At 41.5% G+C, this 26835-nt stretch overlaps 1 protein-coding gene and 1 long non-coding RNA gene across 4 annotated transcripts in view; both read right to left on the bottom strand.

The window, feature by feature from the left end:
* PLCL1 (phospholipase C like 1 (inactive)) overlaps positions 1-26835 on the bottom strand; it is a 193734-nt gene that overhangs the window by 80409 nt on the left and 86490 nt on the right. The gene's annotated exons all lie outside the window — the stretch shown is intronic.
* LOC135417018 (uncharacterized) lies at positions 8039-18375 on the bottom strand. Its single transcript, XR_010431864.1, has 2 exons — positions 14037-18375; positions 8039-13959 (listed from the first exon to the last, which is right to left on the bottom strand). It is a non-coding gene; the product is annotated as an uncharacterized LOC135417018 (long non-coding RNA).

Raw genomic sequence — 26835 nt, 5'->3', positions numbered from 1 at the left:
ATAATTTAACTGAGAAGATAAACTTTTCACTTTCTGCAGAGTATTATTTTAACAAAGGCTTCAGAGGTTTTTTTATCTTCCCTTGCCTCCCCATCACATGATTTGTACCACTCTTTTCCCTAGATCTTACACACATTAGGAAATACTCACCAGCAAGCAGTTAATTCCCTTTGTTCCTCTATCTACACCCCTCAATACTCCTCTGCCTTTCCCATGTGCATTGGCCTACACTTACACAGTTACTACAGTTACACAACCTGGCTCTCCCCACATTTCACAGAAGTGACCACAGCTTAACATACAAAATCTCACATGGGCCCTTTTCAACCTCAATTAGTGAATGTCTGGAGCATTCTCTTCACCTACTTGAGTTTTCATGTCTGCAAAATGCTCTGACATTATGTCCAAAAGCACTGCCCAGGAAAACATTTCAGAGTTTTAAGCTGCTACCAGTGAAAGGGGAGCTGGAAGGACCCAGGGATGGGATACAAACACCTCGCAACCCAGATCCCTGGGTCAGGTACAGGATGCACCAGCTACTTCTTAAAGAGTATGAAGGCAACCCAGCTGGTCTACATAGTAAAAGCCCCTGTAACTACAGCACTGCTCGATCAGCTGAGCCATGGAGAGATGGTTCTTCAAAAGCCACTTGGGTTCCCCAGCACCGCACCATCCCTCAGCTCCAAACAGCTTTTCTGAATCACTGTTATTGAATTAACTGGCAGAGCCCAAAAAACAGCCAAAGATGGTAGATATCCGAGTTGTCAGTAAAAGTGAAACTGCAGCCCAGGTGTATCTCTGTTCACTGGAAGTGCCTGCACCATTCATGATAGAAACACATGGCAAAATTGGTCCCCAAGGTCCCTGACAGGAAAAGCTTCCTGTGGATATTAAACTTAGATTAGGCCAGATTCTTCCTTAGGGTAACTCTGAACTGCTAAGGGAGATTGACTTATTATTATCATCAAATTATCATCATCATTTTTAGCTACACTTCTGCTTATCCTCTTCCCAGACCTTCAGCTCCTTGGTAGAGGAGAAGGCTGTGAGAGCTAGGAGTACATGAAGTACTGTATGACACATCTGTCTGTACATTTTCAAGGTGAGAAAATCTTAAATGCTGGCAGTAATGTCAAAAAATTACCAGGGACCCAGCACAGAGCAGTTCAAAAGAAAAGACATATTTCTGTGCCAGTGCTTAGAGGTTGATAGGATGCTGAAAGCTCTCACAATTTTCTTGCCATTCAAATGGAAGCCTCAGCAGTGCAAATTCAAAATCAGCAGACTGCAGCAACTGTAGATAAGAAAGTCAATGTACCTCGGTTTCCTTGTCATGGCTATTTAAGTCCTAACTCAATAAACTACTTGTGCCCTTAGCATCTTGAGATTCAGTAGGCTGCTTGCTCTCCTAGAAGTTACTGCTTCCCCAGAAATAGCCGCTAACTTCCAGAGCGAAGGGGAGCAAGTCTGTTTGCTCAGCTCCATAGAGGCCAGAAACTTCCTGGTTTTGCCAGAAAGACTCTCCAGTAAAGATGCTTAAACAGGCAACAAAAAATCCCTTTTGAGGACCTCTTATCCCCTGGTGCAGAAGTCACCACCCTGGCAGAACAGCCCACTGCAGAGCACGCCTAAGTCCACAAAGACTTAGGTGGTTCTAGTTTCTGTACTCTGCACAGAATCAGCAAAGCCCAAAAACCTCTTCGAATTATCACTATGTCTTTATAAGTCTTCTTCCAGGCTAAAATTCAATGTAAGGCTTTTTAATTGCTCTCCAAACAAATGCAAGGCAAAGTGCAATGCTCCTCTGCTAAAACTGCAACTGCAGACCACAGGCATCTTGCATCAGTGACAACTGAACCATTCTGTTGGGCTCTGAAGAGGCACTTCATATACTAAATGTCTGTGCACTCACGATGCTAAGTATTTATCCAGTCTGGAGCTTCAAGGCATGTAGTAACAAGCTGTAAAAATGTGTCAGCAGAATTTGAGCAGAAGTTGCCAAGTGTCAAAATAGGATAGCGTTTAAACATTTGCTAATTTTGCTTATGATACAGCAACACGAGGCAAACATATCACCATTAGCATTTCAAAAATAGTTTCTGAATGAAAGGAGGCTTTAAAAATAACTTGGTTTTCTCCTGGCATCCCCATGCTAATAGATTCTTCTTTTAATTAAAAAAGTCTCTTGTATGCAGGCGCCAGGCGTCACCATCTACTTAGGCAATTCCAGAGCCTCTGGCAAAGCAAACCAGAGCATGGTCCACCTCTCACTTCTCCCCAGCAAACCTAAGAGGTTTTGAGCATAGGTTGATGTCTCATGGTGTTCCAGATGTCCACATTCCAGTCACAGGTGACAGTAAGTTTGTGGGGATCTTTCCAAGAGAGCTCTTTCAACAAACTACATCTCATCACTGAGAAACTTGTTTAACTTCTCTTACAGATAAATTAACTGAGCCAGAGAGAAATTACTTTGTTAATACAAAGTCACCAGATTACCGCTTGCACCACCATTAATATCATAGCAGACAGTAAAGTATTAAAGCAACAGGAATCAACATAATATATAAGGTAGGAAAATGAAAAAGTGAGATTTCTATTGACAGAAAGAGTGTAAGCATGTAATACACGAACATACTATACTGCATAACTGCAGAGGTGGTGAATTCCAGTTACACGGGCCCTCCTTACCCAGAGGATGCATTGCTGTGCAATGCCAACATTTTTCCAGACCATTTTATGCACATGCTGCAAAATATACTGAGCTGTTTAATCTACTTTTCAGTACGGTGTTTTTTTTCACTTTCCTCTCCTTATCTTCTCAGGTATCCAACTCAGGTTTGGAGTTTGCAAACACTTCTAACTAATTCAAGAATTATCTACCCGGAAATCTCGTTAGCTAAGATACAGAAAGCATAGCTAAAACAGATAAAGATGATTCATTTTGTTTCTATTAGCTAAAAGGACATGACAAACAGCTGAGAAGATCTAAAATTACACACTTAACGTGAACCAACACTACATCTGAGTACAGCACTAAAACAAAAACCCTGAACCACCAAGAATTCTGAAAGTAAGGTCCTCTGGAAAGCAGAGTACAGTTTCAATACCCTCTGTCACTCTTTTCATTCAGAATTTCTACAGAATTTGCCACTCATTTCCCCAAATACCTAGTTGCTATAGCTTCAAAGATTCCATCTTACTAAATGGGTTTTTACTTCCCAGCTCAAAACCAACAGATAGATAGACAGAAGCACTGCATTGTGCCACCTGTAGAGAAGAGACTGCAAGGTTTTAAAGTATTTTGGAGCTGGTAATTCACAGGCTTTCTATGTAAGGGAGGTCATTTAGTGTGGTGGTGCTAACAAACAGTGCCACGAGGAACCAGTAGAAGAACTTCAGTAATTCTGCCTGTGTTCACATCACAATAAAACAAGTTCTGTAACAGCACTTAGCACCCCCAGGCCACTCCACAAGCTCCAGGCAGTTCTGAGACCTAATTCACACCCAGAGTAGGCATACATTGAGTTTGATCTCAAATCCATCAGACTGCAGCATCAATTGACAGAAGGAAGTATTTTCCCCCCACCATCTGAAGAAAGTAAGGTCACCAGCAGGAAAGGAAGGTGACTCTACTATAAAAATAGAATTAAGATGTGCCCTGGTGATAAGGCACAGTCCTTCCCTGCTACCATTCACCAATTAGCACTACAAAACATTGTGCCTAGTTTTAGTTTTAAGGCTTCTCATAACAATTTATTTATGCACATGTTTAAACATTTTAAGAAGTGGGTCCAAATTAATATAAACTGATTAAATTCCTTAACTTCAAAAGTGATGGGCAAGTTTGGGCCTTTTAAGATACCCTCCCTGCCACACCCTGGTGGGGCCTGATTTTCATGAAGCACCACTCACCCTCTCTCCAGGAGATCTCTTCCTGCCATGACTCAAATAGCCAGCCAGAATTGCAGGTCACACTGGAGAGCACAGGGTGCACAGTGTCAAACACCACATGAACCCAAACTCACCTTCCAATCCTGAGCAGCCCATTTCCTTCTCGAGTGTCTGTATATGAGCACGGGAGCTGACTCCCTGTACCATACAAGACTACCTTGTGCTCCAGAGGGTGACACACAGAGAGGTCTCCTCTTTTTGCTGGAGCATAGACACTAAATCCTCAAGTGTTCACAAGAGCACATTCGGTTTCCAGGCTGCAGCCTTTCACAGCCTACACCTCGTAGGAAAACCATGCCCTGACACACAGCATCTCCAGGTGTCAGAGCCCAGAGAGCACTCACGCTGCAAAGAGTGTAAGCTGCTAAAGGAACTGGCTGTATAGATTTGAAACCCTGAAGTTTTATGCTAACTGGCTAAGGAAAAAAAAAAAAAAGAAATCAAACCACAAAACCACACAAAAACAGTCCCAAGAAAGAACCAAAATGTAAGCAGGAAGACACGAATTTTAGTCAAATCATGTGGGCAGACTGTACAGACACAGAGGGATAAGGAAAACTTGTATTTTGTATACAGTAGATAAGTAGCTCTGGGTAGTAGCACCGTAAAGGAGTGCTGACTGAAGATACAGTGTACAGCTCCAAACAAGTAGAGTAGGTTCTATCAGTTCAGGTAATGGAGAAAGCTATGCCAGGAACAAGACAACTTTATGTTTTCTTTTAAAGTGTAGTTCCATTCCAGCTAAGTTTATTTTGTTTGGTTTTGTTTGGGGTTACTGACAGTTTTGCCAGTCAAAAAATGTCAAAACTAAAAAGAAAATAATCACATATGCAACTAACAGCTGCAATACAGCCAATTCAATACGGGAAGGGTTTGTACATCTGTACCTCGTATAAGTCAAAACTGTGTAAGAAATACATCAACACATACTGCTCATTTTCTATTTCACTCATAACCCAGGAGCTAGTCAATTGATTCCAGAGGCCTGTGGTGCTTTTAACTTCAGAGCTTCCTTAGATTCTCCTCAGGCTCTGAATAGCTGGTGGTGCCCAACAGAAGTGGTCACACTGTAGAGGCAGAAGGTACAATTCCACATGTGGCTTAAATCGTATCCAAACTCAAACTCCTCCCACAGAGGGTTTTCCAAGCCCCAAACCAAACTTTTCCACACACTCTCTTGTGTCAGCAGTGCAATCCTACAACCACATGGTTAAACAGGAAACTAACCCAGGTGTGTGCTAAAATATATGTAATTATGGATAGTGCATACCTGTACATAAGAGTCAGCAACATCCCTGAAGGAGCATCAGGGGAATTTTACCCCACGAAACCCACAGAACTCTAGGAGTTTCAGAAATTGTTCACCTATGTTTATCTTCCTACATATTAATACTCACAATTGTCAGTATCTTTTAACAGATTAGACAGTCCTTTCCTAAAGCTGGCAAATATTGTTATTGTCATCTTTTAGGAATTAGTACTAAGGAATATAAAAGCAGTTCTACATAGCACTGTGAGCTGAGGCCTTCATTTCAGCAGAGCCACTAGAAAAAGTGCAGAAGGAAGGACCTATAGTGTTTCATAGAACATGTGCAATGCTATACAATACTTACATCACACTGCACAACCATGCAAGGCTTAGATAATAAATAAGAAATATTAAACTGGCACTCTCAGAAACACTGAGATGTGGACGTGCTGCGCCAAGAGAGACAGCGCGATACAACAGATGAGATTCAATGTGAGGATTACGGCCCTGCTTTCATGTCTGGTCTTTAAAGGTCCCCAGACAACACCGTTCCAGTGCTGAATTGAGCCTCATAAATGTAGTGCTGAATGCATTTTATGGGCATAATTCCCAGGGTCTTTGAAAACAATGCATTCTGTCAAAATAGCATCTGAACGAAACAGGCTCTTTAACCACCCAACAAAGGCCTGTTTGATGTGCCACATTCCAGGAAGCACAGCTCAGTATGATTTTATCTGTGCGTTGTCAGGCCCCTTGAGCCTTTTGTTGAAAAACTAATACAAGCGCCACAACAGGGGAGAAAATATTCCTCTCTGAAAGTATGCAGCTAGAACAAAAAAAGAAGTTGGTATTAAAAAAAGAACCACCATACCAACTTACTCTGGCATCAGGCTTTCTGTTTTCTCCCTTCAATGATCTAAATGCTTACCTCCTAGAATTAAGGCCTTTTTTGAGGCCACCTGTAGTGACCAAAACATTTTTAACCAGCCAGTGAGGCAAAAACCAAAATGTGTTTTGTTCACATACATCCCTTTGAACCTCTATTACCTGTGCATAACCTGGTTTGCTTTTAAGTTGTTAGTCATGATGATCTTCTCACTAAAGTCAGTGGGAGGCCTCACAAGAGAGAAGGTTGCTTCTTTTCTCCAGAGGGCAGGATGCTTACACCACAGGATAAATTTCATTTTTCATATCCGTGTAGGCTCCCACAAGCAAATAGAGTATGTTCTTCTCTAATGACAGTGCATGTCCAGGAGAGAAAAGTAAATACCAAAGAAAAAAAAGTTCTACCCAACCTTCTCAAGCTCTCAGAAATCTCTGAGCTGTGAACATGGGAGACTTAGAGGAGGGCATTAGGTGTTGACCAGTGACACTCCTCTAGTACAGGTTCTCTAGACAAATTCTAGATATGTAGGACTGAGAGGCTTCCTGGGTAAGCAATGACATTTTTAATAGCTCCCAAACAATTTTCATATCATGATTTTACTTTTTTGAAACTACCTCTGCTTTTAACAGTCCTATCAAAGCATGTTTGGCAATGTATTTAAGCTTAGATACTTCTTGTATGAAAAAAAGGTATACTCTTTGGTCCTGAAACTGCTACCTGACAGTTTCACTTGAAGTACCTTAGATTTATTACGAGCAAAAATAAACATCAGTTTCCAATTTGTTTTATTCATGCTGCTCACAGTTTGGAGAGCTCTGCATATCCTTTCTATACGGTGGGGTTTTTTTCTGGGATGAAGAACCTCCACCTTGAAAGTCTGTAGTCCTTCAGAAGTTAACCCACACCCAGGACCATTCCTGTCACCCCACACTGGTACTTCCAGTACAATTAAGACTAGTCCACCCCGGCTGAAATGAGATGGCCACCTATGCTCAACGACTGAGTCACTATTTCAATAGATTTTAAAGCACAGTGCGAGCTGACAACTCATTTAATATCTCTCAAAGCAACATTTAGCTAATGCCTTGTGGTCATTACTAATAGCTGAAGGCAATCAGCATCCACCAGCACCTGCAGGCCACATTCACTCCCAGTCCAAAGTTCCAGCTCAATTAATAGAAAGACACCCACGACAGTCTGGCTTGTTCTGTTTAATGATTTCACAGAAGGGTATTGACTACAGCTTCATTCCTGCAAACAGTGTGCAGAGTCAGAGCATTTGCACATCTCAGCACTTCGGTGCCCGATGTGGCTGTCATGAAAGGGTGGAATTATCATTTTTTTAGCTTTCCGTCTCTCTCTTTTTTAAGTTTTATGTTTATACTGAGCTCAGAAATGGAAAATTTAATTTGCTGCTGAGGCACCCACTGAGCTGCAACTGCACCCATGCCAGCCCACCAGCACGCAGGGCTTTGCACTCTTAAACAGGTTTCCTGTGACTGAAACCCCACTGCTGTTGCAGGTGGCCCACAGCTGCCAAACCAGGAGAGCGGGATGGGAAGAGTCTGCCAAACATCTCCCCACTGCCCTGATAACTGGCACACACTTAGCTGTTCCGGAGCAGATGCTGACATACACCCTTCCCAAATGTCCCCAGCCAACGAGGCCAGCAGATTCACAAAATAAGAACACACTCAAGACAGTTGTGACCATTTTGCTCCAGGGCAACAAGATGAAATTCCCTCACGTGAAAGGGAGAAAACTGGGAAACAGGGGAAGTGTTTAATGAAAGCTGGCACAAAAGGATGATGCTCTTCCAAAAGGCTGAGTAATGCTATCAGGGCCTCAGAAAAAGACAAACTGTTTTCTAAGCACCTTCCCCCAGAATTTGCGCACAAAGAGAAGCCTTTCAACCCATAGACACTGAGTCTGTTAAGCTAAATAACAACGTATTTTGCACTCCCTCATAGCTATTTTATTCACAAAACATGCACCTGTTGGTCAGCATGCCTTTGGAGCCATGGTGGGGTCATGAAGCAATCCTGACCTCATCAGCTGCCAGCCAGTAGCTTCTGCCCATGGTGAGACCCTGCTGCCTGTGCTGCTGTGGTCTTTGCAATTCAGTTGCTGTTCTGAGGAGGGAGTAAAAATGGAACTACCTGCCCATTAGAACTGACTTGCATGGTTCTCTATACTGTTGCATTTCTATATGGTACAGACGTGATCCCTTGTCTAGCTCAGCACCTCTCTCCCTGCATTCCAGGTTGCACATCAGGCTTCACTTGCTGTATTGCTTAGAGCAGATTTTTTATAATAGCTTGAGCTAGACCTTAAATCACCTTGGTTAATATATAACAAATATGAAATTTCTTACCTTATTTATGTAAGTAGGGCTCTTAGTTCCCTGCTATATTACCTTACTTTTGGCTGAATGAAAACAAAAGTGATTTACATCATTCTGTAAGCTGATGTCCTCGTTACTTGCTTGCACTTCTGTATGCAAACTCTACCAACATGGCACTATTAACAGTAGCTACAGGAAGACAAGAATGGGTCTCATTGTTCATATTGTACCTGTTAACAAATTCATTTCAAAATCTCAGGTTTTAATTCCACTTAGCAGGTTAATTCAATACAACGTGAGTTTCCTGGATTTTGCTTTTAATCAAAAAGACAGACATGACTAGTTCAAATGATTTAGAGAAATCCAAGCATATTATATAATCGCTGTTTTTTTAATCATAAAAGCACATAACCTTACCAAAAGAAAAATTTAGACAAATCTACCAGTTGTTAAACCATAGTAAGTAGGAATTATATTTTTAGCCTTTAATACTTTGGAGTATTAAATTAATGCAGAGTCTCAAACAATTTGTGCCCTGTCAGCCTGTAGCTAACATCAAGCCAACCTGACCTACCAACAAGGGTTATGCTTTTGTGCCCTTTTTAAACACCAGAAGGGCTTAAGAGTCCCACAGGCCTTCGGAATCTCCCCAGTTTTCCAAGATTTGTTAAGAATCAACACTATTGTTTCAGAGAGTGCTGCAACCAGCTTCCCAAGCTCTCCTGGGCATTACTTCTCAGCACTGAAGGATTTCAAAACAGCTGAGCTGACACTGTCTTGTCACCTCTGCTCTGACACAGAACCACCCTCACTTTCCATGCACCCCACTACACAAGAGGAGACATCCTGTCCCTCAGATTGAGTGCCCAAGAGAAATAACCTCCGAGCATCTCTGCTGCCTTTGTACCATTACTACTATTATATAATTATACCAAGCATCTCCCCTTACATGGTCATTAGCTCTCTGGAAAGTGCCATTTAGCCCATTCTCTCCTGAGATCGAGTGGCATGTAACAAATTCCATCTCCATCTTGTGTTTACTTAAATATACAGCAGATAAAATAGTTTTCAACACATAATTTTTACAAATTCTACCTCACAGATACAGCCACTTGTGTATTGGCACGTTATTTTCTTGTGTAGGCACAGGGCATAAATGAACAGACAGTTGTGGCTTCTCACATACAGATATGGAAGAGAAAGAAACCCAATGGTTGTTAAGTAAGAGACTGCTTTGAAGTACTTCATAAACACACTTAGCATAATGCAGTTTGCATCCTGACTGGGGTTGCCAGCAACGACCAGAATATAAGCAAATTATAAAGATGATGTTTATAGAAATAATCACGAGACTCGTGTTTTCTGTTTTACACAGCACCAGTATTTTAACTCACTGACCTGGCATCTAATTTTTCCAAAATGTGACATTTAATTAACATTGTTTCCACGCATCACTTCCTTCTGCCACCACATCAGAGAGCTGCTCTCTGCAGAGGACAGTTTTAACCTCTGAGCGTGTGCGCCTGTATACACACACACCCTACAGACTCTGCATGCATTATCGGGGAACTTGACAAAGGACAGTAGGCCACTGCACTGCAATCTCTGCAGTAGCTGTGGTTTGGCTGTGCTGGCTTGCCAGCTGTTTGGTTGGGGCATCATGGAGCCGACCCCATGTGGGGCAGGGGACTGATCTGTCCCACATGATGGGGGACCTTGCACTGCGAAGTGGGAGCTGCCTGGTCAGCTATTTTGAGCTGATTGTGCATCCTTCCCTAGGTACAGCTGCACTAGCTGCTGCTATATATGCTCACAGATGTTGCTGCCTGATGCCTTTAATGGTCATTTGCGATCCAAAAAAAAAATTTAAAGGCAGCCAGAAGAGGCAACAGGCATTCGTTAGTTTTACAGAGGAACAGGAGTAAATGGTAAATAATGTATCATATTCCAGACCTATCTTTTGCATTATGCAAGCAACAAGACCCCTTCCTTGTTCCAGAAAACTTTCAGTCTCTCTTCCATGCTCCAAAATAGCAAGGAGGAGCTGCAGCACAAACTTAGGGGTATTTGTATGTGTCATTTCCAAGATGGCACGCAGCCTGCACCTACTCTTATCATGAGCTAAATCTGTGCCTTCTACTACTTCTCACTTTCCACCCTCTCTTATTATTTTCCTTCCTCTCCCTTGGAGAAGCACACTCAAACTCCCCAATGTGCTGAAGCAAAGTTGAAAACCACTCAGTATTTAATAAGCAAAACTGTGCCTGTTTTATTTATTTAGGCAATTTCTCTGAACTCACTGATCGTATGTGCATGAGTGCTCCTCATCTGGACTAGCTGGATGCTATAGAAAAACCCTCATCAATAATTGATATTTCATGAAAAACATAGACTTCAGGAGCTATTCTGCTCCTCGAGAGCTTTCCTCTGTTTTTGTTCTCTTCTTTATTACTAAGGACATTTCTGGACAACAGGATCATTGCTTCTTAGTGAAAGTCTGCTATTAAAAGCTGTCTCCCAACCAAGCCAAATCTTGTTTGCCTTGGCCACACAAATAGTTTTATTGACTTCAACAGAACTGTATGTGCGAAGCAGACAGGACTGACCTCTACCAAGAACTATGTGCCATGTCCCTGCAGGTTGCTCTTGATACTTTGGTCATCCCACACCCCGAAGTTTTAAAGTACTAGTAGTTTAAATAGAAAGACACTGAAGAAAAGCATTTCCTGCTATCATACGCAGCTCTAAAGAAGAGTCAGAAAAGCAGACAATAAAGTGTAAGATCTTTTTCTTACCAAAATGTTTCTATCACATTTCAGTGCCTGTTTTGCACAGATAAATTTCTCCCAATATTGTTTTTCTTCACGATGCCTGAAATGGGGAAACGCTACAAGCTTGTGTGGGGTTCCTGATACCAGTTAGGGGATTAGTGAATAACAGTCATCACTGTGCTCTGCTGGGACATGGAATGGGAAGTTACTGCAAAAGGGAAACTGTAAGGTGAGCCCAATCACACCAGCTGGCAAATCTGCAGTCTCATGAGGGGTGTTACAAAAACCAGGGTTTACACCAAACCCTCAGGCCATTGTGTCTTGCACCAATGCCTGACTTCATACATAAAAGTAACACCCAGCAGTTTTTCAAATGTCTTAGTTCTAAACTACATATATACAACATCCTTCTACTGGCAGCCCAGGCTGCTGCCATGGACACGCTTGGGTAATTATCTTACTGCTTATTTTGCCTTTGTACAACTGGTAAGTGATAAATCTAATGTTTAGGAGCAAAGAGATTAATGACACTATGCAGTGCTGAACTCCTCCATTCAGCCATAAACCACAGCACTCCTACATTGACAACTCATCTGTAATGCCAAATCCTATCAGAGCTGGACCCTTACCCTACATATATTTTAGTCCAGGCCTGCTTTTTTAAGTAAATATTGAAAAACAGCCCACTGCAGCACAGATGGGTACGTACAGCGTATACATTTCACCTCTTAAAGTGCTTTTCTTGCATGGCTGATGCATTCAGAAATTATCCAAGGATTCAAAGGCGCTCCAGTCACAACGAGAGCTGGCTAATTCCTCAGTAAGTGACAGCAAATTCACTAAACAGCACAGTCTCCCTGCTCAACCTTCCTGTGAAGGAGTGAATTTGTTCCTAATCCTTTTAACACCATCCATCACATATCGACTAGGAAGGACCAGTGTCATTACAACATAATCTGCAAAATATCAGTTGCTTTGCTTCTCACAATAATAGCTGTTTTCATACATGACACACAAAATAGACTTTATCCAGCTTTTTAAACCATTTGGAGTTTTCTTTTAAGTACAGAAGTTAACATTTATTCTAGAGGGTTTTTTTCCTGGTAGTAAAAGCACTTTCAATTTAATTTCCTTAATTTATAATCTGTGTCAGAAATAGCCATTTAGGACACATGCTTCACATTGGGACCTTCATTTGGTTGTGTTCCTCCTGGGGATTATTGCACTGACAGTACCTAAGTGACACTGCAGCGAAGAATTTACATGCACTCACATGCTTCCAGCAATCCACCCAGAATAACCCCTGGAACAGGGAAAGCCCTTTCATTCCTAGGAAGAGAGATCTTATGTGTAAAATCACCCCAAGAAGTGGGCTGGGCTCTAGTGGGGCTGCCAAGTGTCACATACATTCCACACCCGGGGCTCAGGGGGGGCTGTACTGAATTCCCCAGATAGGGAGGGCAGCAGTGGCACCTGGGATAAGGGGGGCAGCACTGGCACCTGGCTTTCTGCAGGCAGGTGGCCTCTGTGAATGCCCTGCCCGTGCTGCCTGCAGCCTGATGGCAGAGGCAGCAACAGAGGCACCTAATGAGGGGAGGACAGTGAGTAAGGGAACAGGAAGCAGACTCAGAGACAGAGGTGATGGTGTATTTGCAGGAGTTCCAATTATCTCATGGAACTAATTGAGTACATCTCTCCCAGTTCCTTTTATGGCATTCTACTATCCAACAGGTACCAAAGACAGAAAGTGAAACAGGAATAACTGGAACACGAGATACAATGCAGCTAGTGGGAAATTACCAACTCCCTGACTTGAATTCCTTTTACATCTTTAGGGGATTATTGAGCTCTTCTGAAGTCTAAAACAACCGACAGACATTTGGCTTAGAAAACACACATTTCCTTGGGGAAAAAGAAAATATTATTTATCACTTTCTCATCCACCTTCTTTTTTTTCCATGTGAGTAAGACAGGGAGGCAACTTAGCTGTCTGACAATTCATTTGCTCTAGTTTATTGATTTCTCATATGAAGCCATGTTCCCCAGACAGTGATGTCATTTATTTCCATAGCAACTGTATAACATCAGAGGACTACACCTAAGCAGGTGGAGGAAAATCTTTAGGGAACAAGAGTATGTTATGTCCCTGCAAATCTGCCTGCACCAGATATGGGCTTTTAGAAGATGTCTGAAAGCTGGCTCTGAATAGTCTTATAAAAGACAGAGCAGTGACAGTATTACTAACCATTTTTCATTGGCAGTGGTCAAGTCAAATTCAGATGTGCAAAGCCTACTCCCCTCTGCTCTGCAGAGTATCACTCTGTACATGCCACATTCAGAGAAGTGGCAAAAAGATACTCTTCCCCAGCCCACTCCAACCACTGAAGTCCCCCTTCCCCCCACCCAGAAAAGCAGTACTTACCAAGTTACCAACAAACTCAGGCTGGTTCCCAGCTTTTCAGAAGTAGGATTTGCCCCTATAGATCAATACTTCAAACCTAAGTCATGTTGTCTGTGCCAGTCTATGGCTCTATGACTCTGCAGCATGAGCTTGTGCAGCAGCTGGCTCCAGCCACACAGTGGGCTCTGAAGTTCCTCATTCTGCATGGAAGAGGTCCAGGGACAGCACTATTTCATTACATGAATCACTAGTTACACTCATTACCTCTCTCAGAAGGTACATTTTACCCAAAGTACCAGAGGTTCACGTCATCAAAGCCTCCATGGCTCAACAAAGTCCTAGACATGGTATTGGCTCCTCTTCAGCAATCACAGTATTTAAGCCAAATCTGATCTTTCTCACACCAAGCTGGCCCATTTCTCCTCAAAGGGCACGGCAGCCTCGCTCACAACCACAAGAAAACAACTCTGCTAGAGCCCCTTCTTCACCACCTACTGAAGGTGCTGGTGTCAAGGAGAGGCCCCAGATGTCCCAGGGTCAGCCCTCAGGGCAGAGGGGCAGGCTGACTCATCCCCACAGCACCCCTGTGGGTTAGCAGTGTAAAAGGGAAAATGGACACAAAGGTGCTCAGAGATTATCAGAAGCTGACAGCAGCTGCCTAACACAGAGCCTTCTCAGCATCACTGGGGGGATACAGACCTGCTCCCTTCCAGTTCTCCCACAGGCAAACACAGTATTTACAACACCCATACAAATGACCAGATGTGAGCAGCTCTTCTGCCATCAGTAAACATCAAGTAAGCAACTGTACTTCCATCACTGTAAAATACTTCTATAATCTATACTGATTAAGTATTCCAGACTGATTTCTGCTTGGCATAGAAAAAGTGAAGCTGGATGATTCACATGGCAAATAAAAAGTAAAAAATAATTGTTGTTACATCTTTTTTCTTCTGTGAAAGTCAAGAAGTAAACACATTAAATGAGATTCAGCTAATGAATCTCTCATACAACCGAAGTGCTCCATAGTAAACAGTTGCCTATTCAGCAGATTGCTAAATCTATTACCATTAACTCCTGATCTAGTTCATCTTAGCAAAGCATAAACTGAGGCTTTTGCTTTGAAAAAATCTCAAATTGCAACAAGAAGCTGGTTTTCTCTTTTTCTATTAGCAAAATATATAAACTGAGAAGAGATGCTTTGCGTAAATTCAAGATTTGAATTATTCATTATCTTGACTAATTAATCTGCAGTTCAGAAGAGATAATATTTTCTTTACAGCAGCCTCAGAACTCAGAGAAATACAGAGCAAGAAATGACAGTGCAAATAGATTTTTTTTTCCTATTACCACCACATTAGGCTGTGTATAAAACTTTCTTTTGACATGCAAATACTTTCCCATTGAGGTAACACAATAGATTATTTTTGCCTCTACCCAGTATTTTCCATTTTTATGATCTCTGTATCCTTCAGAGACTTCCCTCTGCTTTATAATTCCATTGCCTATCCATCATCAGTTCTCTCCTGCATTTGCAACCTGTTGCCAACCATGATTTGATTTACTTTGTCAGTAATGCATCTTCTTGTGCCCTTCAGTCTGTGCTTAAACATAAACTATATTGACAGCCAGAGAGACTCGACTGACAGCTCTGCACGTTTCCCTTTCTGAGTTTAGCCTGTATGTTCTGGGCACAGTCTCATGAAGGCACACAGATGAGGAGCTGACATCACTAAAGTTGCCTCAGGGGCAGGCAGCCTCCATGAAATACTCTGCATATATTTCCCCCCACACTCAGATGTGCCCCAAAGACAACATGAATATTATTGAGCTGGTGGTCCCTGCCTGGTTGTATTGGAGAACATGTAAAAAGTTTAAATAAACTAGTAACTAATCATACCATAAAATGCTGTTCTTCCTGCAGAAGAATAGATAACTCTCCAGATAAACACACGAATCAATTTAATGAGTTGACTAACAGTTTTCTACATTAACTTCTTCTTTGGTATTTGAATTACACCAGACACCCTGCACACTGAGGTGTTTAACCTGTGCTGTATTGCCTTGTTGCTATTATACAGCTACTGCTAGAAGGTCCTTCTCTTGATAGAAAAGTTTGCAGAGCGGCATCTCTTTTCCCTTTTCCCAGCTACCCCAAGAAGTAGCTGTTCATCTGGGAGCAGACACTGAGAGAAAGAATATTTTCCTCTTCTAACCAAGGAAGAGCTCTTACAGAAAGACACCAAGGGCTGTTTCTCCCACATCTGCAGCAGCAGAAAAGACATTGCAGAGGTCTGCACCAAATAACCAAGGCAGACCCAGTGAAGGGAATATCTTCCCAGCTTCCAGAGGAACACAGTTGGTCCCCCAACACAATGTCTGGGGACCAACACAGAGGCTCAGCTCACAGGGCCACCGCACAGCAGGATGCTATGAAGCTGGCCAAGAAGTGTGTTGGGAGGGTTAGGAGTTCCTCCCCACCAGGAACACATTTGCAATGGGATCACTGAAGATGTCTGCAGTGATGATATTCAGATACACTGCAAGACTGAATTTCCAAATCACAAACCTGCACCTACACAGGGAGCTATTTATCTGGCCAGATTTTCAAACTCAGTTTCTATTGGCCCTACTGACCTGAAGCTGAACCTGCAAAGTCCATCAGTCACCCAGCACAGTGCCCCTCTCTGTGCTCAAACACTGCAGTACCTCCTGGCACAGAGTGGCAGCGCTGCCTACCCACCCCTCCCATTGTCACCTGCTCCATCTGGCCCTTACTGAGACCCATGGCATTAAAAATCTTGGTCCACATTAACGAATCATTACTTAACAGATTCTTCCATATAAGATATCAGAAATTGCTTCAATTAATTCTTACTTGTAATTCAATTCAAATTTAATTGGATGTACATAATCTGGGATGCAAGAACATACCACCTTATCTCAACTACTCTCTGTTACATATTCACTTAAGTATCAAAATAATCTGGAACCTCTTTCTAACCCTGACTGACACTGGTATACAACACTGTTACCTCTACCACATAACACCATCTGCCCAGGAGCTCCAAGACCATAATGAATTTTGCAGTCTTCAAGATCATGCTGATATTACCTAGAACAGGAAAGTGGAGCATTTGAAAAGTATTTTCAGTTCTCCATTTAAACTTCACATGTGGAAAACTATTTTTGTTTGTGCAATTAGCTACAACCCTAATATTTTCCTACTGTATTCACTGAGCAACAGTGAGAGCTCAGCCCAAACAGGGGCAAAACCAAAGCAAGTTGAAGCAAGCCCATTTATGTCTAATTCTGTTCCTTCATCTTTTGTGAGAAGAAGGACCACATATGATGGACAACTACCAGCCTCTTGAAATCAAATCAGTTTCTTTCAAAGAACATTTGTATTTTGTAAACCAATTAAACCACATGAATAGTACAAGCATGAATAGGCTTTTGTTTTATTCAAATTAAGATATTTTGGATTTGTGAAGATGCAAATAGATATGACAAAAAAGGTAACAAGGATACAATAGAAAATTATGGAGCAGGGAGAAATTTAATTACATGCCTCTTTGACTGAAAGTTCAAGGTCCTTTTTATGTTGTTTCAAATTTATAAATTCACAGACCTGTCCCTCTGTTTTCCAAATATGTTCAGGAAAATAAGTTGGTTGAAATTGTCCTTCCATGGATTTAATTTCAGTTGCATGCTGTTTAGATTCCTTTATTTCTATGGAAATGCAAGAGCAGTTCCAAGCCATGAACTAAAAGGCTTCCTTTTAATGAAGGCTGGATCAAAATCTACAGTCCTCCTGCAACAAAGAAATCCTGCAGGATTTAACAGTGCACAACAACTCCTTAAAAAAAAGGCAGAGCTCTACAACACTGTACTCAACTGAAAGAGCAACACTCTCCATCAAATAGTGGAAGGTTTTTTTAAGCATCTTTTTAGAAGACTATTCCATTTCCATAAAGAAAACTCTTTCACTAGATTTAGAAAAGGAACTCCTACTGACACAAGCAATGGGTTCTGCTCACAGCCCAGATGCAGCCTGACTCTTAGGAGCTGAACACCTTCACTCCTATCACCTGCTCAGAGTGGTGTCCCAGCCCTATTCAGCACCACCCACTAATTCCCATTCATTTGAACTTACTGGGATTTTTTTGCTGGATTTAAAAAAAAAAAATTGTACTAAATTGTACTGAGATGCCAATTTACAAAATATGACAATAGCCTTCCTCATTTCAGAGATCATATTCAGGATGAGGATGATGGAGTTCTGCTGTATGAGTCTTGAACAAGGACTTCAACCATCTGGGCATGACAATATTCCCGTGAAAATTAATAGGATATTTTTCAGTTTTATCAGGAACTGTGTGATGTGTGTGACACTGATAGGTGGGCAAGACCTATAGAAAAAAGGTGCTGACCTGGGTCTTTACCAAGTTCTATGAAATGCATCAACTACATTGAAGTGCATGGGGTCACTGAAGAGCCCTGTGGGGCAAGCGAGAACAAGCTTTAGGAACATGACTCCAAGGAATAACCCACTGTCACAAAACACAGAAAACTGCCCCTTTCTTTCAGCAAAGAAAAACAGACTTCACCCTTTGGGAGTATCTGTTTTCACTCTGCCATCCTTTTAAATGCAAGACATTGGTCTTTGTGGTCCCAGCTGTATAAACAAGCTGCCAGAAGACCTAAAGGGATCTGTACAAGTGGTCGCTCTATCCCTAAAGGTAAACACCAAAATATACAGTTTTTCCTGTGTAAGAGGAAAAAAAAAAAAAAAAAAAAAAAGGAAAAAAAAAAAAAAGGGCCCCATCCAGCCTCTGATGTTTTCCTACCTCCTGACTGTTATGGGACACAAGCCAAAAAAGCCAATAGTGCAAGGCACCAAGTATCTGCTGTAAATTAACTCTCTGTTTTGCCAGTCCTAAAAGGGGACACAGGAGTACAGACTGCTGTTACTGGAAGGACACTCACATCACACAGTTTTTTGTCCATCCATGTGACAGAAAGAAACCATACAAAGAATCACATCAAACGAGGTACACGAGGCTGGTCTGACTCAGACTTCTGTAGAGGTTGCAGGTGACCTGCCTGCACAGTGTACATGAATCAGCTGGCAGCAAGGACACAGCCCTGGAATGCTACCACGTCATTTGTACAGAGATAGTTCCCAGAGAGGAGCTGCACTTAAAATAAACTAAACTAAAGGAAAATTGAGAGCACTGGGATATTATCTAGCCAGTTGGCCTGCACAAAGCAGTAGCTTTATAACAGCTCTTACAGGGTAATAAATGTGCTGCAATTAATACCAACAAACCTTGCAGTATAGTAAAGCACATTTGGAGCAATTTGAAGCTGGTGGCATCTATACAGAAGAAGGAATTCTGGTTTTAGACAACCTTCTTCAAAATTTAAACAACAGGTGAGGATTTGGCCCAGCAAGCATAAAGAAAACTCAACAAAATCCATCATCTCTGGCTTTACAATAGATGCTTGTGGGGTGGGACGACTGCAGTTCTTACTTTTCCACTGGAATTTCCACTGGATAAAACAGATCCAACAATTATAATGGGCTAAATTCAAAGCCATGATGAGGTGTTGTGCCAGAAAAACTACAGCTGGCCAAGGAAACTATTCAGAAACTACTCAGAGTGCAGTTCTCCATTACAGGGCCTGTAGACAGTGGCTGTCTGCGTTCAGAACAAGAGGTTGTACACTCAAGCATGAAACACCAAAGGTCCTTGAATAAGTTCCTTTGATTCCCCCAACCCACCTGAGCCATACTTGCATCACTCCAGCCTATTCCAGCAGAAAACATTCACATGGCAGTGGGGAAGACACGGGGCTACCATCAATACCTCTACGAGGATATCCAAAACCAAAATCTCAGTCTAATCATTTTCCACCAGGCACAGACAGACAAATAAAATCTGCCATTTAAAAGCAAAATTAAGTCATGCTTTCCATAGCAACGAGGAACCATTCACAGTTTAAACTTCTTTAGGGTTTTGGTGCTAGTTGTTCTTGTAAAGAGACATGCTAGGAAAATGGGCTACTGCTTAGTATGTTCATCATTTTCTCATCAGCCTATTTCTCTTTTATAGCCAAATCACATAAGGTTTTTACTCATCTTTCAAAATAATGTTTTCCTTTTCAAATTACAAATATTTAGAATAGCATGAAAATCATTCCTTTACACACTGCTGTTACTTGATGGCACGATAACACAGCTATATCACATATACATTCAGTAACAGATTCAAGTAAAAGAAAAAATGTCATAAAAGAAGTGAGGTGAAGTTTGTGCTTCTGAAGAAACTTTCATGGTTTGCAGGGCCAGGTTTGGGGGTGCTGTTGGCAGTGGTGCATTTGCTTGTGCTCAGACCTTATGCTGGGTTTGAGCTGTGTACTGTACAGACTCAGCTGGGGTAAGCCCAGCCTTAGGCTGTTTTAGGCTCAGGATTAGGAAAAGATTGCATAAAAAGACAAATTGATCACAAGATCCTGAGGAGAGTTGGGACTGAGACTGGTGCAGGTCTTACTGGAATGGGGATTAAAGTTTAGGAAAAAAGAGATGGAAGAGCTCATGTTCTTGTTGAATCCTGTTGGGCTGCAAGATTAGGAAAACCACTTTTTGTTATCAAAGGCATGTAGATTATATGATTCATTTCGTTCTGGGTTATCTTTCATCTATTTAATGGAAAGGCAACAGCCCCAATTTTTAAACCATATTAATTGCATTGTTCATTGCACACTATGAACAGGATATCACCAATCTTGGAAGACTTAAAAAGATATAAACTTCTATGAAACAGTAGAATCTGTAATATAAATATAAGCTTTACAAACTGTAGAGTAAAGGTCCCAGAAATACGAGGAATTAATATTAAACTTTAACATACCAATGTTTTTGTCAGTTTTGAATTGTTCATATGGCTTGATATCCATGAAGCTCTGTATCTCATATAAATTTTTGCTATAAATTACTTTTTCATAATCAGTTTTCATTCCTGGCAACTGAGGATACATCAGAAGCTTTCTCATAAAAACAAATTTATTACTTATCATACTGCTCTATTGGTGTAAAGAGATTAAAAATTGAGTACATGACATGATTACCTATTTAATTGCGTGTAACAGGAAATCTGAGCTTTTTTGTTCCCAGCCCCATTGCTGCTTGCACTTGTGCTTTACAAGGCTTTTTAGTTATTACTATGAAGTTCAAATTATACTATTGTTTCAGCAGTATCCATTAATTTGCTTTTATGAAAGCTCGAAAAACATCTTGGAGCCTTAATGAATGTGTTTCAGTGCAATACTCTGGACTGCTTTACACCAATATTGAAAGAATTACTCATCCTGGGTTTTTAAATACAGAGGATTTTTTCAGCATTACTGCACAATTATTTGTGCTCTGTTTATGTAGATATGACATTTGTGTGTACATGGTGCCTTATTTCCCACAGATACCATATAACCAATGTCTGCTTTGAAGGCCCTGACTTTATTTAACCTCAGAGGTCAATATCCCTCTTGCGTTGGAGGGTTTCGGAAACGGGAAAAGCAGACCTTCCCCTATCCTCTTATTGTCCTTCAGACAGCCTCCTTCAGTGACAACTACTCTCCTATTCCAGTTTTTCCAAAAAAATCCATATGAATTAAGTTTAAAGTACTAGAAACATGTAAAGTTTTGGTAAGTGTTTCAAAAATCCCTTACCAATCTGATGAGCTGGGAGCTCCAGTCTTCTTCCCTCATTTTGGGGAAGTCTCAGCTGCAATACCCACACTTCCACAGGGTGCTCAATAGGCTGCTCCTAAACCCACAGATGAGGAGAAACATGCCTATGCACATGTTTACACATTCTCTTGTCATTCTCCTACAGGGAGGGAGAACATCTGTCTCACCTTGAGACTGACAGAACAACAGTTTTCTTTCTCTCACACAAAGTAGTTTCCTAAAATTCAAGACCTTGGTCTGCTTTACAATGTAAATATATGAAATGGCCTTTCAGCATTCCTGTCTTGCAGCATGATACACAGCACAGTGCAGAATAAGGGGGACCTTTCCCTCTACAGAGCCTTTGGCACATTTTTTATAATGTAACAAAATCTGTGCACTGCATCTGAAAATTGCTAAGAATGATGACAGTTTTCCCTCTGGCTCTGAGCCAAGCCTTTTGGCACCTTCATTGTTAAGGAATATGCAAGTGCTGGCTGAAAATGTGGAAAGATCATCACAACTTATCTTCACAAAATGTGTGAAGCCTTAGACTTTCTGCTTGGTTCCAGCTGCAGAGTTGAAAGTTCACATGTTCATGCAGAGTGCCAATGTAGTGCCAAAGGTTTATGTTAAGGCATATGGGCTCTTGTGTATGTTCAGGTTGGTCTGTACAGCAACAGCAGAGGGGGGAAGGTGGGTGTGTACCTGTGTTAGTACAGCAGATTGGATCATCACCACAGAGAGGTAAGCTGGATTATTCTGCATCTTCTATTGAAGAAGAAATTGATTCTATTCTCTTGCCTGTAAATCTTCTTTCATAGGATTCTTGGTTGACGTATTTCAATTTTTGTCTTATGAGAGACGACAGAACCAAAAGTTTGTCTGCTCTTGTCACAGGCAAGGCAGAAAAATATTTTTCAAACAGGATGCTGGTTTCACTGTTGGAGAGTCTGCTGGGCAGAGTGAGCTCTGGCAGGGCCCTTCAGACTCCTCTGCCACTGCTGAGGCCCCAATAGCAAGTGAACATCTGCTGTTCATTCAGCAGCTCTTGCAGGTTGGCATGAGGTATTGGGGGAAGGAGAGGTATGGGCATGTGCTGTCTCAAAGAAGCTTCAGCCTTCTGTGGTGGAAGGTATTAGGTATTCATCTCTGTACATGAAGTACCCGGTGCCCTTCTGCAACAGCTTTTGAGAAGGAAGCTTTGGAAAGTCCTTTTGTTCTATAAAGTATGCAATAGCATTTCTTCTCCTATTAAGCAAGTCTAGGATTTTGGGATCACATTGAAAACGCAGTGTGGTGGGAGCTGATGCTTCTTTCTAAGCTGTAGCTCTCTATTGCACGTCTTCTTCCACAGAGCAGCTTAACTGTTACATTTGCAAGTTTATCTTGTAAAGCTGGTGGAATACGGTAACTTCCCGAAGATACTCTCCTACTGCATGCATATTTTGGTTTTGCTTTTAATGAGGGTTGCGGATTTTGAAATTCATGGTATCAGTGATTTCTGCTTCTCAGAGGTAAGGCAAGGTGTTGCCACATCTAACTGTCACATCTAGCTTCTTAAAAGACAAGCACGTTGGAGGCCATAGAAAGATTTGCATCTGTTCAAAAATGGGAATGGTTATAAAATGCCAGAGGTATTGGAATGACACGTCATGCTCAGCTTGGGAAGGTCTTTGTTGTAACAATTAAAATTTCCATTCTTCTGTACAAATGGTAAGTTTGAGCAGTCTGCTTAGGCTGGTGTAGGAGATCTGACTTTAATTGTCAGCTTGAATTTGACAACCAATGGTGATTAACATTTTCCTTGTAAATTTAGCAGGCAAAGTGTGAGCACACAAACCATTTGAAGGACTGATGTTTCCTTACAGTGTTGCAAATACTAGGCTTGTGATTGCTTTATAAAATTTCTTCAGCTGGTTTCAGTACTGATGAAAATGATTTCTGTAGGTGTTCCTGAATTATACTTTACCTAAATTATGGTGTCTTTTTAATCTAAATAAAAAGATGGCTTAAATGAGGGAAGCAGCTGTGTGTGCAACTAGAAATTGGAAGGAGCTTGAGCAATTTGGAAGGTGACAACATATAAGCTCTGGACTCTGCTTTGCTTCAGGCAAGTCATATAATTTCACTGGTACTTCCTAGATTATAAAAGACAAAATGAAGTAGAGGAGATAATCAATATTTTGCTGACTACCCATGTATTAGAATGTTTATTGAGTGGATGTGTGTAAAGTCACTGAGAAGGAATCCATATGGAAGTGATGATGATATTAGAGTTGTCGTTATTAATAAGACTGTTGACTAGAACTGTCCTTTTTGATCAGCTGTTCCTTTATCCAAAGAGAAGCTTTTAACTGGGAAAAGTGAAGAGAACTAGAATTTATATCCACAGATAGCATAATACCAGAAACTTCTGGGCAGGCAGCACTGCCTGTTGTATACACAGCCTGTTTGGGGAATGTAAAGCCATTAAATTCCACAGTTACTGCAGAGCTTGTTTTGCAGAGGTAATGTTCAGCTTCCACTGGGCATCTATCATGGCTACATTTAATAGGGAAGGGGAAAAAAAGAACAAACTAAAAAAAGCCTTGCTGTTTCTGAATTATTATGGAAATTCAGTAAGGGGAGGGCTTGTGCTGCTGACAAGGGAGTGCTCTCTCTTGCTGGACCAAGTCCTGCAGCACTCAGTGAGGCAAAGATTCCTCCCAAAATAGGATGAAATAATGATCCAATTGGAGTCAATGGGAGATTTCCCACTGACACTGGTGGAGGCAAGATTTCACCCTGAGGCTTTTGGAGAACTAGTTGGAAATTTCTACAGGGAAATGTAGGAAGAAGAAAGGAAGGAGCAGTGCTTGCAAATAAGAAGTTATGCTGTATGGAAGATAGTAACTCCTACTGTTTCTCTGTGCAGAAAGTCTGTAATGTAACTGTAATGGAGGCTTTTTCCTTGCTGTTTCCTCTTCTATGCTGCAGCCTCTACCCTTTCCCAGGTAATCCCCAGTAACTCTGTACGTCCCAGTTAATCCTAACAACTCTGTATGTTGCTTCAGCTCTGGGTGACTTCATGCAGACATGGTAGAACATGAAGCAGGTTTTTGGTCCTTTTCAGTTTGCAGACCTTAATCGCTCTCCATCAGAGAGGCAGATGTGGACAGTGTGGAGGAGCTTCCTGCATCAGGTTTACTTTCCTTAAAAACCTCTTGCAGACTCACAAGTAGTCCATGAGGCCTGTGGAGGATGTGTGGAGAGGAACAGTGAGCTTCCACAGCTATTCCCTCACGTGCCAAGCATGGCCCGTGAATCTTACTCCTAACTATACTTCAATGATAAATACTTTTGCAAAATAACAAATAGGGCATTTCTGTTTGAAGTCACCAGCATTCACAATACCAATCTGATCCGTGCAGGACACAAGAGTGTATTGAGCTGCCTATTTCTTCTATACTCCACAAGCCCTCATCTTCTCAATCACAACTCTGAATTTTCTCTGGAATAACAAAACAAATGCCATTCATGTATAAACGTGACATTCATGGCTGCCAGCCATCTCCTCACCTGCCCTAGCACACAACATAAGACTCCAACAGAAACCGAACCATTTTCTCACACAAAACTGAACAAGAAGTTTTCTAACATTAAAAACAATTCCGTGACATTGCCTGCAAAAACTGAAAAAAGCTTATTTGAACATGCCAAAGCCAGCCCATACTGCAGCTCTGCGACCTGTTTTTACAATTGCTTATCCACTTCTGACAAACCCAAACAGTAACACCAATGTAATAAACGCACAAACCACCAGTTGTGGCTGACTTCACTAAAAAAGTTCAGCACAACTCTTCTTCCCAATTCAGCCTGTATCAAAAGCTGAGGACCACAGAAGATTTAGCAAGAAACACAGGATCTCACTCTCATGTTTCCAAAACTTAATCTTAGCAAACTTTAACCCCAGCCTTAAGGTACTCAGATCACCAGCAGTTACATTGAAGATAAAGTGGCACATTCACCCTCAGCACCAACTCTCATCCCACTTTGGTGGTTCCCTAAAGATACAAAAAGGGGCCTCTGCTCTTTTCTCACCCTTTCCTCACTACCACTGTCTCACTGCCACTGCAACAAATCTAAACACCCTGTAGTCCCTCCTGCCAAAACTACCTCTTGCGCCACACGGGAATTCAGCAAGAAGCCAATTGTTGCCTTCTCAAGGGGAGAAAAGGTGGCAGTTCTGACACAGAAGGAAAAATTTTGCCTTACAGAGACTTTGATGAATTTGTCATTACTTCAGACCTAAAGCAGGCAGTAACTGTGAGATCCTGCCGTGTTGACTGTTCAGAAGCTATGGCAATGCTCTGTGCATTTCCACACACTGCCAGGCCTTAGGCAGGATGATTAATAGCCCTCTCTCACAGCTCTATGAATGGGAAGATAACGACAGTGACAGATCACCGTGGCTCAGACTCTCCTAGTTGCCGCCGGCTCTGGAAAGTTATAAAATGCTGTGATTTCTTTAGGTGTGTCAGCACCCCTGGCTCTAGTTAGAACCCACAATTACAGCTTCATGCATGTAACTCTCAGCTGACAAAAGATCCTTAACAGTCTAGCAAAGCACTGATCAGGGCGAGAGAGCTAAAAGGTCAATCACCAACTAAGTCAAAAATGTCTCATTTAAATTTTTAAAAAAATTAAACCATTTTTTTAAAATCCTTTTTTTTTTTTCTTTTTTAAACTCTTGAACTGGTAGGACAAATCTGCTCTTTCAGAAAGAACTAAGAACCTGTCATTTTCGTCCCTGGCATATCCCTTCCTGATCCTAAAAAGCTCTCAACTCCGCTAAATCTAAGCTCCTAGAGGCATCCTGGTAACTAATAAAGGCAAGTCGTTCATGCCATCCTCTAGGAAAATCAAGCCTGCTTTTAGATGTCTTCCCTGCTCGGAACTTCTGGCAAATTCAATTTGCATGGTTAATTAGCATCTATGCCCTCATGCTGCACTGTTTACAAGAAGCAGTCCTCATTACACAGCCGTGCATCTATATTTCCTCTGCTTCTGAGTATACACTGTGCATTTTAATTCTTGAATCTGTTCACTTGCTGGTTTGGGTGTGAGACACACACATCAACACTTCGAAGTGGCAGCCTACCACCTTCATATCTGTTTTGCTCAGTTATATCTATGATCCAGCTCTTGAAATGCCTTTCCATAAAGCTTTCCCAAAACACATGAAATCCATCATAGCTTCACCTGTATAACTGTGAAAAGCCTTTTGATCTTAAAAGTAGAAATGACCCTGGAAGCTCATACAAATTCAAAAGGTAACATATTGAGGGATGGAGGGCAGGGAAGCTGAAATCTGAGCGCTGTATCAAAAAAAATATTTTCTTTAATTAGCATTTGTACCTGTTTTCTTCCCTTTCTATTTGGGCATCAATTCAGAGCACCTGCCTACCTGCAGCTCTGCTCACCTTTCTCTTGCACACATGGTTCAGGCATGCAAGGGA

The sequence above is a fragment of the Pseudopipra pipra genome, chromosome 7 (genome assembly GCF_036250125.1).
Source record: "Pseudopipra pipra isolate bDixPip1 chromosome 7, bDixPip1.hap1, whole genome shotgun sequence".
Taxonomy (NCBI): Eukaryota; Metazoa; Chordata; class Aves; order Passeriformes; family Pipridae; genus Pseudopipra; species Pseudopipra pipra.
The sequence above is the reverse complement of the archived record's forward strand: the minus strand, read 5'-3'. Positions and strand labels throughout refer to the sequence as shown.